Source organism: Myxocyprinus asiaticus, chromosome 6 (genome assembly GCF_019703515.2).
Source record: "Myxocyprinus asiaticus isolate MX2 ecotype Aquarium Trade chromosome 6, UBuf_Myxa_2, whole genome shotgun sequence".
Lineage (NCBI taxonomy): Eukaryota > Metazoa > Chordata > Actinopteri > Cypriniformes > Catostomidae > Myxocyprinus > Myxocyprinus asiaticus.
Window position 1 is genome coordinate 30,508,364 of NC_059349.1, and position 15,522 is coordinate 30,523,885.

A 15,522-nucleotide genomic window follows, 5' to 3' on the forward strand; every position below is an offset into this window, starting at 1 on the left:
TGCCACTGTCTGCTGCTTCACTGCCGAGAACTGCTGGGAAAAGTCCTCGACGGTGTCGCCGAATAGGCCCACCTGGGAAATGGGGGCAGCAAGGAACCGTGTCTTGTCGAACTCGCCCATCTCGACCAGGTTGAGCCAAAGGTGGCGCTCCTGGACCACTAGCATGGCCATCGTCCGCCTGAGAGACCGCGCCATGACCTTCGTTGCTCGGAGAGCGAGGTAGGTCGCCGAGCGCAGTTCCTGCATCAAATCTGGGGCGGAACTACCCTCGTGCAGTTCTTTCAGCGCCTTGGCTTGGTGGACCTGCAGGAGAGCCATGGCATGCAGGGCAGAGGCGGCTTGTCCAGCAGCGCTGTAGGCTTTAGCCATCAGGGACAACGTGAGCCTACAGGGCTTGGACGGGAGCTTAGGGTGTCCGCGCCAGGTGGCGGCGCTCTGCGGGCATAGGTGCACCGCGAGCGCCTTATCCACTGGGGGAATCACAGTATAGCCCCTGGCCACCCTGCCATCGAGGGTAGTGAGAGCGGGGGAACTGCGGAATCGGGGCCTGGCAGTAAAAGGTGCCTCCCACGACTTCGTCAGCTCCTCGTGCACTTCTGGGAAGAATGGCACTGGAGCAGGGCGTGGCTGCTTTGAGCGGCGCTGCGAGCCCAGAAACCAATCATCAAGCCGCGAGGGCTCAGGGGAGAGCGGAGTGTTCCACTCTAACCCAACGCTTGCGGCCGCCCGGGAAAGCATGTCCATCACTTCGGCATCGGCCTGTGACTGGGCAATCGTCCCCGAAGGGGGAAGCCCAGCTGAGGCTTCTGCATCCGACTGGACAAGCCCGCTCTCTGATGCTGCGCTCGAGAGCTCATCATCTTCGTGGGCTCCGAACAAGAAGCCAGACTCGTCATGAGACGGGCCGGCCGCGAGGGTTCAGGGGAGAGCGGAGGGTTCCACTCTAACCCGATGCTCGCGGCCGCCCGGGAAAGCATGTCCGTCATTTCGGCATCGGCCTGTGACTGGGCAATCGTCCCCAAAGGGGGAAGCCCAGCAGAGGCTTCTGCATCTGACTGGACAAGCCCGCTCTCCGATGCTGTGCTTGAGAGCTCATCATCTTCACGGGCTCCGAACAAGAAGCCAGACTCGCCATGAGACGAGCCGGCGAACTCATCTGGAAGCCTGATTGGGGCAGACGAGCGTGCTGGGGAATGGGAGGTCCGCGGGGGGATACCCGGCGGAGACGATCCCATTGGGGTCCCCAAATCGCCCCCAGTGCTAGCCGTGCTGGCCTCATACCCGTAGGTAGAAGGACCGAGGCGGGGAGCCGCTGGGGTGGCTTGCTTTCTTACGAAAGCAAGCCGCGACCGCAATGTTGCCATGGTCATGTTCTCGCAGTGAGAACAGGAACCATCCACAAACGCTGCCTCCGTGTGGGTCGCGCCCAGACACGAAAGACAGCGATCATGACAATCCGAAGTTGAGAGATAACGACTGCAACCAGGAATAACACACAATCGGAAAGGCATCTTTTTAAAAAGACGCGTCTTTAAAAAGACGTTAGGTGTGTGCCGCTCTTTTAGAGAAATATATACTCTTTTAGAGGGGAAAAAGCTCTTTCAGAAAATATACTCTCTAGTTTTTCTGCTGAAGTTCCCAGGGACGTTCTCTGCAGTGCGCCAGTGCAGAGGTGGGAGAAGCCACTGAAATGCGCCGTCAGATCCAGCAGAGGTGAATGAACAGTAGTATTCAGCTCAATGAGCATGACCGTTCGGCTCCAAAGAGAAAATCTGAATGAGTGGTTGCATACCAACTCCTTTTATACCCGTATGTCCGGGGGAGTGGCATGCAAATACCACTCGCCAATTTTCATTGGCCTTTTATCAAAGACCAGAGGTGTCTCGGGCTCCCAAGAGTGACCCCTAGTGTCACTACATCGACACAACGTCGAGTGAGTGACAGATAGGAAAATATTGTTAATGTACCACAGGCTCCTTAATAATACCACAGGTTCTCTTAACAATAAGGCTATAAGTAGCAACTCTTAATAATTAGGGGCATGTCACTCCTAATTTTAGGACTCATAAAATTTCCATCTAAGAGTAAATCACATGAATAAACAAGGACCAATGTGGCCAGACCATGACAATAAGAGACCTGATTTTAGTCATAACTTATTTTTGCGTTTTTGCCTTTGTTGGGCAGTATAAATGCTAAATTGTGCATTTCCATTTAACCAATTAACACAAAATTAAAAGAGAAATTATCATCATCATTTAATATTATATAATTTGTTCAAATATGTTTATGTATATGTATAATCTGTGTTCAAATTTTAGTCCCTGCTGCCATTTTGGATGGAGACACCAGTACACAAAGCACTGCGTTTCTCCAATACCAACAAGATAAATAAAGAAATTCGAAAAATTGTGACCGAAAAAACAAAACAAAAAACAAACAACAAACAACAACCACAACAAAAACATTTAAGTGTAATGTATATAGAAACGTTGGGTAATATTTCACAAAAGTGTTATTAAAAGATAAATATGAAGATAAACTTAACTGATGGATTGGATCATTCCAATTTATAAGAAAAATGCCTCTGGTTCTTATATTACCCACGTGCTGTGATATGCTCAGTTCTTCATGCCCACTGTTAGTGCTTACATGAGTAAGGGAAGATATTCAAGTTTCTAAAATCATGTATTATTTTCTCTGTTAGTGCCACCACAAAGGTATGTTACCAACAACATCACATTGTAGAACACGCTAAATAATAGAGCTAAAGGTTTCTTCTTAAAGTTGTAGGTACATTTTATATACGCAAATACTACTACAAATAAAGACATAAAAGATGTTACTGGGTCTGGACTATGTATTTGTTAACCTAAAATAATTTAGCTCAAAGTAATGGTTTAATATTTGTATTGAATTACCACTTTTATATGTTTCTCATGTTTTACACCTGCTGTTGGATTCCCCTCCATTGTAAATGTACTGTAAACTTTTTTTATTTTGTATAGATTTAACTCTATACACTGTTAGCCCACTACATTAACAATGTTAAAAAAAATGTGGGGGAAAAAAAACTGTTAAACAGGCTTCTTGTGTCATTCATAAATTAAGAAGTGTCTCTGCTCTTTATTTATAGTATCATAGCTCTGTCTTCGCTGATACCTACTGCATTTACAGAGACTGAAAGTGTTTATTCTGGACTTTAGAGAGGAGACCCAGACAAGTTTTGTATTAACTTGAAAGTAACGTTGTCTAATTAAAGATAAATGTAATAAATGACTTAATAATTTTGTAGTATTCAATAAATAGGAGCCTACACACAAGATATGAAAGCAAGCTTGCATGCTAATGCTGAATGCTTTATGTAAACAAAGTAAAGAATGCTAGTGTTGTAAGTTCAAGTTTCAATTTATTGTCATTCAGTATTTACACAGGTGTACAAGAGATAAACATATTGTACTAAAGGGCCAAGACGGCAACAGTAGAACACTTACAAACGGGAGGAACAGCCAGGCAAATATAAGCATGCCATTAGACCGTACCATAGCCTTTAGCTGGCCGTCACTCGTCTGTGTTACTCCAGTAACAATGGGAGGTATATCCTTACAGTTCCTAGATTTATCTTAAAAGATGTAATCAAAATACACCTGGCTGAAGTTTTTTTCCTTTTTTTTTTTCTAGTCATCCTGGCTAACTACGTATCCCTAATTTTCCTTTTAGCGCTCTAATGTCCAACCAAGAAATTGTGTTTATTCGCCCGTTGGCCAAATTTAATGCTATACAACTGCTTAGCATTTAAAAATACATAAATACAAAACAACCATATAAATTACATAAACGTGATAATTTATACCAAACTTTTAATATTACACTAATACTCTTTCTCCCACTGCATCGGCAGACAAAATCTGTGTCTCTACACAATATGTCATTGGAATACTATCTATAAAACAGCTACTCCAAATTACACCCAAATTACTGCAGACTATTTTTACACTGTTTTACACTACACTTACAGTCCTTATTTGTATTCATTTAGCAGATCCAACCCCCCCCCCCCCCAAAGTGACTTACAAAAAAAGGAATACTAAAACAAGTGATTGAACCATCCATGTACAGTAACATAAAAAGTGATTTAAAACAAAGTTCCAGAATTGCGCTGAAAAGTACAGAAGAGTAGAGGAATTATATTAACAGTTATCATTTGAGTCACACTATGCCAAGTTACAGTGTGCTTATCTTTTGCCATTCCTTTTTATATAGTGCATTTGGGGCCATATTCCAATCAATTTATATTAGGAAAGATAAATTACTTTATTAGTGCACATTTTTTCTTATGCCTGTCTAAGTTCATTACAACACACTTTAGTCTCTCAAAGTGACTAGATCATGTAGACATGGACTCTAGCAATTTCACATATTTCACATAATGATTGTTCACACAGATGCAGAATAAAGTTAAAGTGCTAAATATGTTTATTCATACACAGTTGTTCATACACATACACAGTTCATAAACCATCTTAAATCTTCAGGAGTCATTACCAAAATTCAGTCATGACAACTCTTGGAAAGATTTAGCTTGTTAATGTGAGTATGACATATTGATAGGATATTGGTCTTGGTAAACTAGATCTGCTACGCTGCTGCTACTGCTGCTGCTGCAGAGCAAGCACGGAGACTTGCTACTGCTAGAAAATACACAGACATACTGAGTTAAGCATGCAGACATGCTGCTGCTGCTGTACAATTAGGCAAAACACAAGACATGCTGCATCGAGCATGTATGAAAATGCTGCTGCACAAACAGACATTACAAACAGTCCCCATGTAGCAGATCTAGGTCTGTGGATCTGGGAGGAGGTTGGTTTCAGAGAAAAAAAAAAAACACTCTCACTGTGCGCTGTAGTGAAATTGACTTGTCTGCAAAACTGACCCATTTAAATGTTACATAGAGATAGACAGCAAGAAGGCTACTGATTACATGTCAAAGGACCAATCAGTTACACCATGCGAGATGATTGGCTTAACATGTCACATCTGAGCGAGCCGATTGGCTAACAGATAACAAGCTCAACAATCAGCATGTGCCACATAGAGTTTCATGGCTGAACTTGGGGCATTTTGAAAAGAGTTTGATTGATTGACAGAACCATTGTAGATAACTAATTGTCATATCACATCAATGCTGCACTCTCAGTGCTTCAATACAAAATATAAAATAAATAAGTAAAAAAAAAATCATAATAAAAAAATCATAAAAAATAAAAATGTTCAAAGCTGCTGTCGGCATGTGTTAAGTACAATTTTATGGACGAACTTGTACCGTTGGTTGTTTGATAAGGTTAAGTCAGTTCCAATAAGAAGACTTTCTACTGTTATGAAAGCCATCATCTTTGATATGTTCATCATTTTTTATATGTATTTTACTCACTGTCACTGCAGTTACAGGCATGAGAACAGAAAAGGGTACTTCCTTCACTTACAGGCATCAAATGTTCCACACTAGTCTGCTCTAATATGTATAACAAACTTTGAGAATCACACTCGTTAGAAAATACGGTTGTTAGTCCCAAACCAACCCAGTCTCATGACAAGTCTTTATTATTAGAACAAGACTGCAAAACTGTAAAAAAAAATAAAATAAAATAAGCATGTACAAAAAACAAAAACAAAAAAAAAAAAAACACTTTTTGCAAAAAGACGCTGGTTTTCTGAAAACACTGGCAAACAGGTATGTCGAGTTTAGTAATGGGTTGACTTGTCCTTCCTAGTGTTCACATGAAACTTAGGTAATGCAAGTTTTCAAAGGTTTCGTGCACTTTCAAAAATGACCAAGAGAACAGTAATAGGAAGTCTTTTGTCTTTCTTTAAAAAGAAGAGAACAGAATCCAAGTATAACACAACTTCACAGCAAAAGGGAAGGAGAACACAGGGAAGCAGGTTTTCCAGGCTCAGGTAAGACTTTTAATTGGCCACTTCAATGCTTTACAACTTCACAAACTCATCAGCTTCACATGCACGTAGTTAGTTAGACACATCAGCTTCACAAACACAACAGATTAAACGCAACAGCTTCAGGAGCACCGTGGCCTTCCTTGTGCCAGACAATCTCTCTCCTCTGCTGGTAGCGTGGCTGCTTATATGCCATTCTCCCCATGCTCACTGGAATTAGAGACAGGCGTTAAACATAATCTAGCTCAGGTGCAAGCACCCTTACCACTTTCTCTCTCTCCGGACGGATGCTTGACCACACCCCTGCTGCCACATATCCTCACCGCCCGACTCAGGCCGGGGAGACATCCGGCCTGTCTACCACTCTCCCCTCATTTCTGGAGAGGAAGTCAATGACAGCCATCTGCGCTCCTGGTCTGTGTACCACCTTAAACTTAAATGGCTGAAGAGTCAGATACCAATGGGTGATCCGCGCGTTGGTATCTTTCATGCGGTGGAGGCATTGGAATGGGGCGTGATCCGAGCAGAGGGTGAAGGCCCACCCCAACAGGTAGTACCGGAGAGTGTGGACTGCCCACTTGATGGTGAGACACTCCTTTTCTACGGTGCTGTACTTTAGTCTCCCTCAGCGAGAACTTGCGGCTAATGTACAGCACCGGGCGCTCCTCCCCCTCCACCACCTGTGAGAGTACGGCCCCCAGCCCTCTGTCTGAAGCGTCCCTCTGCAAGACAAAAGGGAGAGAGAAATCAGGTGAATGTAAAAGTGGTCCCCTGCAAAGTGCGGCTTTAACCTGCGTGAACGCCTGTTGACACTGCTCCGTCCACTGGACCGGGTCTGGAGCTCCCTTTTTAGTGAGATCAGTCAGCGGGCTGGTGACATCCGAATAATTAAGCACAAATCTCCTATAATAGCTAGCCAGCCCCAGGAACTGTCTCACCCCCTTTTTGGTCTTGGGCCTCGGGCAGGTCGCAATCGGCGCAGTCTTGTCAATTTGGGGACGCACCTGCCCGTGGCCCAAGTGGAACCCCAGATACTGTACCTCCACCCACCCAATCACGCACTTCTTTGGATTTGCTGTGAGTACCGCTCGTTGCAGCAATTGCAGAACCGCCCTCAGATGCTGCATGTGCCACTGCCAATCATTGCTGTAAATGATGATGTCATCTAAATAGGCAGTGGTGTAAGCCGAATGCGGTCTGAGGATTCGGTCCATCAGATGCTGAAACGTAGCTGGGGCTCCAAACAGACCAAATGGAAGTGTCACAAATTGGTGTAATCCAAACGGTGTGGAGAAGGCTGTTTTTTCATGGGAAATTTGTGTCAAGGGGATCTGCCAATAACCCTTTGTCAAATCCAGCATGAAATAAAATCGAGCAGTGCCCAACTGATTGAGCAACTCATAAATGCAAGGCATTGGGTATGCATCAAATTTAGACACCGTGTTGACTTTTCTATAATCCACACAGAACAATACAGACCTGTCGCTCTTAGGAACTAGAAAAACTGGGCTGGACCAATCGCTGTGGGATTCCTCTATTACCCCAATATCGAGCATTGCATCCAATTCTTCCCAGACAATTTTTTTTTTGTGCTCGGGCAATCGGTAGGGACGGCTACGTACCACCACCCCCAGCTTGGTCTCGATGTGGTACTGGATGAGGGTCGTATGACCCAGTAGAGGAGAAAACATGTCTGCAAACTCCTGTTGCAACTTGGCAACCTCTGTGAGTTGATAAGGTGAGAGGTGGTCTCTGCAAGTGACCGGGGTGAAATGATTGTGTTTTGTATTCATCTCCGGCCCGAGCTCTGCCCTCTCCGGAACTACTGTAGCCAACGTCACAGGGACCGCCTCCATCCACAATTTCAAGAGGTTGAGGTGATATATTTGACGTGCGCCCCCTATATGGACTCAAGATGGTACCGAGTATGGCTGCTGCGATGCGAGCTCAGACACAACATTGTAATTTTTTTTTTGTTTTTTTCACAATTCTTATGTTTTTTGTCTTGGATGTTGTCTACCTTATTGTCTAGGACAGATAAACACGTTTGAACATTAGTTCTGCAATTACACACAGTAAACCGGACTTCAAATTCCTCAATGCCGACCCACTGTTTACAAACACGCCAGCGGTGCCCTTTGTCTGGGCAGCCCGGCTGCGGAAACACAGAAGGAAAAGGGGAAACAGAGCCGGTGTTCTCATCAGAGTAAGACATCGCGCAAATCGACCCCCGCTACCCAGTATTTTTTTCTGGCAAATGTTCAATCTCTGGACATAAAGCTCTGTGAGCTGAGAACGCAGATCTCTTTCCATCGAGAGACGAGAGACTGCTGCATTATCTGCCTAACAGAAACTTGGATGTCTGTGGAGATTCCAGAATCAGCCATCGAACCCGCGGGGTTCTCTGTGCACCGAGCAGACAGAGCGAAAGACCTCTAAGGTGGTGGTGTATGTTTTATGATCAACAAATCCTGGTGTGATCAGAGGAACGTACATTCTATCAAGTCTTTCTGCTCTCCTGATCTGGAATTTCTCATGCTTCTGTGTCGACCATTCTGGCTATCGAGGGAATTCACAGCGGTCATTATCACAGCTGTGTACATCCCGGCACAAGCCAACACAGACCGGGCACTCAAGGAACTGTATGGGATTATAAGCAAGCAGGAAACCGTGCACCCTGAGGCCACGTTCATTTTGACCTGGGACTTTAACAAAGCCAATCTCAAATCAATCGCACCAAAATACCAGCAACACATCAGTTTTAACACACGAGGGGACCGTGTTTTGGACCACTGCTACTCTCCCTTCCGGGATGGCTACAAATCCCTCCCCATCCACCATTTGACAAATCGGACCACTCTTCCGTTCTGCTTCTGCCTGCTTACAGGCAGAAACTGAAACAGGAAGCACCCACCCTCAGAACGATCCAGTGCTGTTCGGATCAATCAGACTCTACGCTACAAGACTGTTTTGATCACGTGGACTGGGAGATGTTCCGGTCCACCTCTGATGACGACATTGAGCTTTACGCTGATAGCGTCACGTGTTTAATCAGAAAGTGCATAGAGGATGTTGTTCCGTCCAAAACAATACGGATCTACCCGAACCAGAAACCTTGGATTAATAGCGATGTTCGCACGGCACTTAATGCGCAGACCTCCGCTGTTAATTCTGGAAACGCGGAGAAGCAAAACTATCAGATAAGCAAAACGGCAGTACAGGAACAAGATTGAAGGACAGTTTAACACCACCAACTCTAGAAGCATGTGGCAGGGAATTAATATCATCACGGACTTTAAAGGGAATAAAAACTCCGCCGTGAACACCGATGCCTCTCTCCCGGATAAGCTAAATACTTTTTATGCACTTTTCAAGGGAATTAACACCGCCCTCATGGAGAGAGCTCTCGCGGCCGAAGCTACAGAGGTTAGTTCACTCTCCGTCTCTGTAGCGGATGTAACCCGATCCTTCTGAAGGGTGAATATCCGTAAAGCTGCGGGTCCAGACGGCATTCCGGGCCGTGTCATCAGAGCGTGTGCGAACCAACCGGCTGGTGTTTTTACAGACATTTTCAACCTTTTCCTCTCTTTGTCTGTAGTCCCCGCATGCTTTAAAACATCCACCATTGTGTTTGTACCAAAGCACTCCAAAATCACTTGCTTAAATGACTGGCATCCTGTTGCTCTGACCCCCATCATCAGCAAATGCTTTGAGAGACTAATCAGAGATTACATCTGCTCTGTGCTGCCTCCATCCCTGGACCCATTGCAGTTTGCTTACCGCAACAACCGCTCCACTGATGATGCCATTGCATCTACAATACACACTGCTCTCTCCCACCTGGAAAAAAGGTACACTTATGTGAGAATACTGTTTGTAGACTACAGCTCAGCATTCAACGCCATAGTGCCCTCTGAGCTTGATGAGAAACTCTGGGCTCTGGGCTTAAACAGCTCGTTGTGCAGCTGGATCCTGGACTTCCTATCAAGCAGACGCCAGGTGGTTAGAATGGGCAGTAACATCTCCTCATCACTGACCCTCAACACTGGAGCCCCACAGGGCTGTGTTCATAGCCCACTCCTGTATTCCCTGTACACAAATTACTGTGTGGCAACACACAGCTCCAGTGCCATCATTAAGTTTGCTGATGATACAACAGTGGTAGGTCTGATCACTGACAATGATGAAACAGCCTTCAGAGAGGAGGTGCACAATCTGACACGCTGGTGCCAGGAGCACAACCTCTCCCTCAACGTCAGTAAGACAAAGGAGCTTGTGGTGGACTTCAGGAGAAGAGAAAGAGAACACAGCCCCATCACCATCAATGGTTCCTGGGTGTCCACATCACTGAGGAACTCACATGGTCTGTCCACACTGAGGCCGTTGTGAAGAAGGCTCATCAGCGCCTCTTCTTCCTGAGATGGCTGAGGAAGTTTGGAATGAACCACCACATCCTTACACAGTTCTACACCAGCACTATAGAAAGCATCCTGACTGGCTGCATCTCCACCCGGTACGACAATAGCACCGCCCACAACTGCAAAGCCCTGCAAAGGGTGGTGCTAACTGCCAGACACATCATCGGAGGTGAGCTTCCCTCCCTCCAGGATATATATACCAGGCGGTGTGTGAAAAAAGCTCGGAGGATCATCAGAGACTCCAGCCACCTGAGCCATGGGCTGCTCTCACTGCTACCATCAGGCAGGCGGTATCGCAGCATCAGGACCCGCACCAGCTGACTTCATGACAGCTTCTTCCCCCAAGCAATCAGACTTTTGAACTCTTGATCTCTCACGATCAATATACATCAGCACTGCACTTTATTAATCTTATTATCTCACACTGGACTGTCATAATTATATCTCTCTTAACAACACACTGGCAACTGACTATCAACCAACAGCCTGAATGTCAATACAGTACAATACAACCTACTGTACATTTTATATATACTATATATACTATTTTCTATTGTATAATGTGTATTCTATATTGTGTGTATTGTATAATGTACATTGTGTGTTATTATTTGTATAATGTGTTGTGTGCAATTATGTGCATATTAGATTTTTAATTGTGTTGTGTAAATCTGAAGTTTATTGTAAATTGGTATATGTCTCACCACTCTCACGACTGCTATGTTGCTCAGAACTGCACCCAAGAATTTCACACACTGTTGCACTTGTGTATATGGTTGTGTGACAATAAAAGTGATTAGATTTGATTGATCTATCGGTTTGCTTAACCTCATAATCGAGATCCCCCACTCGTCGTGTGACCTCAAAGGGTCCTTGCCACTTGGCGAGTAATTTGGAGCTCGATGTGGGGAATAATACGAGTACCTTATCTCCCGGTGCAAATTCCCGCAACTGAGTTCCCCTGTCATACAGTCGGCTCTGTCGTTCTTGAGCTTGGAGCAAATTCTCCTGTGTTAGTTTCCCCAGAGTGTTGAGTTTTGCTCTAAGATCAAGAATGTATTGAATTTCATTCTTACTGTTTGAAGGTCCCTCCTCCCAAGCTTCGCGTATGACATCAAGCATGCCACACGGGCACCACCCATACAGCAGCTCGAATGAGGAAAACCCAGTGGAGGCTTGCGGGACCTCTCATACTGCGAATAACATGGGATCGAACCATTTGTCCCAATTTCTATCATCCTTGTGCATGAACTTACGAATCATGTTCTTAAGGGTTTTATTAAATCTCTCCACCAGGCCATCTGTTTGTGGATGGTAAACACTGGTGCGGATTGATTTAACGCCCAATAATCCGTAAATCTCGCGTAGTGTCCATGACATAAAGGTTGTGCCCTGATCGGTGAGGATTTCTTTCAGATTATTTTGAAGAGTGCCTCCGCAACACTGCTTGCTGAGATGTTGCACAGGGGCACTGCTTCTGGATATCGTGTTGCATAGTCTACTAGGACTAATACAAAGTGATGTCCGCGTGCTGACCGCTCTAATGGCGGTCCTCTAAGGGGACCTCGATCAGCAGAAGGGGGTGCAATGGCGCTTTTGGGGTGGCTGTTGGATTCACCAACTGACATTTGCAGCATGCCGCACACCACCTGCGGACATCGCCACCAATGCCCGGACAGTAAAAACGGGTTATTAGTCGATTCAGTGTTTTTCTTTACCTGAGTGAAGTTGGCCCCCCACCCAACGCAAAACATTGGCAAAATAATCTCAATCGTTTGTGCTCCGTTTGTGCTGGTTTGTGCTGTAAAATTTTTTGTTTGAGCTGCTTCGGTTTTTTAGATATTAAAATAATATTTATAGGTCATTCTGAGGTCACTCAGCCCCCCCACATGCTCCAAATTCACCCAAAATAGGCTCAATCGTTTGTGCTCCATTTGTGCTGGTTTGTGCCGGTAAAAGTTTTGTTTGTGCTGCTTCGGTTTTTAAAATATTAGACATTGAATTATAGGCGATGACGTTACCAGCCCTCCCCACATGCTCCAAATTCACCCAAAATAGTCTCAATCTTTTGTGCTCCGTTTGTGCAGGTTTGTGCTGTAAAAATTTTCGTTTGTGCTGCTTCGGTTTTTTAGATATTAAAATAATATTTATAGGTCATTCTGAAGTCACTCAGCTCCCCCACATGCTCCAAATTCACCCCAAACAGTCTTGTTTGTTTGTGCTTTGTTTGTGCTGGTTTGTGCCGGTAAAAGTTTCATTTTTGCTGCTTCGGATTTTTAAATATTAGACATTGAATTATAGGCGATGACATCACCAGCCCCCCCACATGCTCCAAATTCACCCAAAATAAGCTCAATCGTTTGTGCTTCGTTCGTGCCGGTAAAAGTTTCGTTTGTGCTGCTTCAGTTTTTTAAATATTAGACATTGAATTGTCTATGTATTATAATAAAATAAAATAATACATAATATACTATGTGTATATATATATATATATATATATATATATATATATATATATATATATATATATATATATAAATTACTTACCCCAAACCTTTAAATGGTTGTGTATCATGGTTTCCACGAAAAGAAAAAAAAAAAAGCAGCACAACTTTTTTCAACTGATAATAATTCAACTGTTTCTTGAGCAGCAAATCAGCATATTAGAATGATTTCTGAAGGATCGTGTGACACTGAAGACTGAAGTAATGATGCTGGAAATTCAGCTTTGATCACAGGAATAAATTACAGTTTACTATATATTCAGATAGAAAACAACTGTTTTACATTGGAATAATATTTCACAATATTACTGTTTTACTGTATTTTTGATCAAATAAATGCAGCATTGGTGAGCAGAAGAGACTTCTTTCAGAAACATTAAAAAATCTTAATGTTTTCAAACTTTTGACTAGTACTATATATATATATATATATATATATATATATATATATATATATATATATATATATATATATATATATATGTGTGTGTGTGTGTGTGTGTGTAAACTCATGACTCAGTGAATTAAAAATGAACCCAAAATGATTTTGCTTTTGAAATGTAATTACTGTGTACTATCGAACATCCATTAAAACATGGACCTTTAAAAGCTTAAACTTAAAAAAAATTGATGATTTATCACGTGTCCAGATGCCAGGCTTAAAATTGTGTATTCCCTTTTTTGTGTTTTAGAGAACTTGTTGTTGTATTTAACCATTTCAGGCATGAATTCAATCCATTTCTGAAATGGAACTTCAAGATCAAAAGTCCAGCAATCTTTTGGTCTGGTGAAAGGGACCCTGGCTCAAAATCAGTGTCATCACTACTGCCATTTGTTTCATGATCACATTCATGAGTAAACCCTAAAGCAGTCCAGATTTTGTGTCTATTTAATTTAACAAAAGTGTATAGAGCCTTTGCAGTGATCTTGTTTTCTAGCTGCTTACTAAGCTCTGTCCAGATGCTCTGATTAGGAGTAGCTATGTTGCCATTTTGGACTATGGCCTCTTTTGATGAACACAGGACAGTGAAAATGGAATCTCTATCGACTGCTGGTTTCTTGGGCATCTGGCATAAGCAAAACATAAATACCCACTTAAATAATCCTGACTCAAAAAATGTCATGTTCAGTATAAACGTATTTTTATGTATTACTGTATTGCTCCAAATATAAGGATAATATAATATAGTAATAATATAAGGATAATATATTTTATATTTGGACCAATATGGTAATGTTGACCCCTAGATGCACAATGTATTAAAAAAACTAACATGGGTCACATGTGCAACTGTAATTAGCATATATTAGTATTAGCAATGAGTTTTCTGTTCAATAAACATTGACAATCTTAGCTCTCTTGAATGTTGTACAATTATTCTTGAAGTTAACAAATAATATTGTAACTGACAGTGTTAAAACATTGTACTTACATTGGCCAGAAATTTGATTTAGTAATGACTTTTGTAGTTTGATTTATATCGACTTTTTGTCTATTAAATCTACACTAATTTGCACAAGAGCATCTTGAACAGAAGTGTCACTTGCGCCTAGTGGTGGCAGTGAAGTGTAGCAGATGATACTCCATGTAAATAAATAAAAAGTTAAATCAGGAAAGACCAGTGAATGAAGTAAAGATAATTGTTTATTGAACAAATGATGTGATGATTAGTCTTGACAGAAAGTCTTCGGCAATTCGACTCAAAAAGTGTGTTCACATTGAGGAGATTTGCGCTTTGGTTCTCATGCCCAGAGCTGAGCAAAAGTGAGTGACAGAAAAAGAGTCCGACAGACACCAGATGAATATTGAGCTGCTACGCTCTGAACACCAATACGTTTTTAATAAACACCATAGCGACTACAAAAACATTGATAAGAAGGAGTTGTTGTTGTATTAAAACATCTTCATCCAACATTTTGGTAAGAGATTGAAATGACAAACCTGAAATAAAATGTTCACTGCTCATAAATCGTACTGACTACACACAAAACAAGATAGACCTATTTTAGAAATATATAATATAGTAGCCTAATATATAGTAATCAGAATGACCGAGACTGCTACTAACCTATATTTGATTTTTGTGAAAAAAGTGATTATTTTATTCTGTCAGTATTGTATTCAATAAATATCAGCATGTATAATTTGCCTGTAATTCAATGTCTAATTTTTTTAAAAAACGAAGCAGCACAAACGAAACTTTTACCGGCACAAACCAGCACAAATGATTGAGCTTATTTTGGAGCATGTGGGGGGGCTGGTGACCTCATCGCCTATAATTCAATGTCTAATATTTAAAAATCCGAAGCAGCACAAACAAAACTTTTACCGGCACAAACCAGCACAAATGAAGCACAAACGATTGAGACTATTTTGGGTGAATTTGGAGCATATGGGGGGGCTGGTGACGTCATCGCCTATAATTCAATGTCTAATATCTAAAAAACCGAAGCAGCACAAACGAAAATGTTTACAGCACAAACCAGCACAAATGGAGCACAAACGATTGAGACTATTTTGGGTGAATTTGGAGCATGTGGGGGGGCTGGTGACGTCATCGCCTATAATTCAATGTCTAATATCTAAAAAACCGAAGCAGCACAAACGAAAATGTTTACAGCACAAACCAGCACAAATGGAGCAC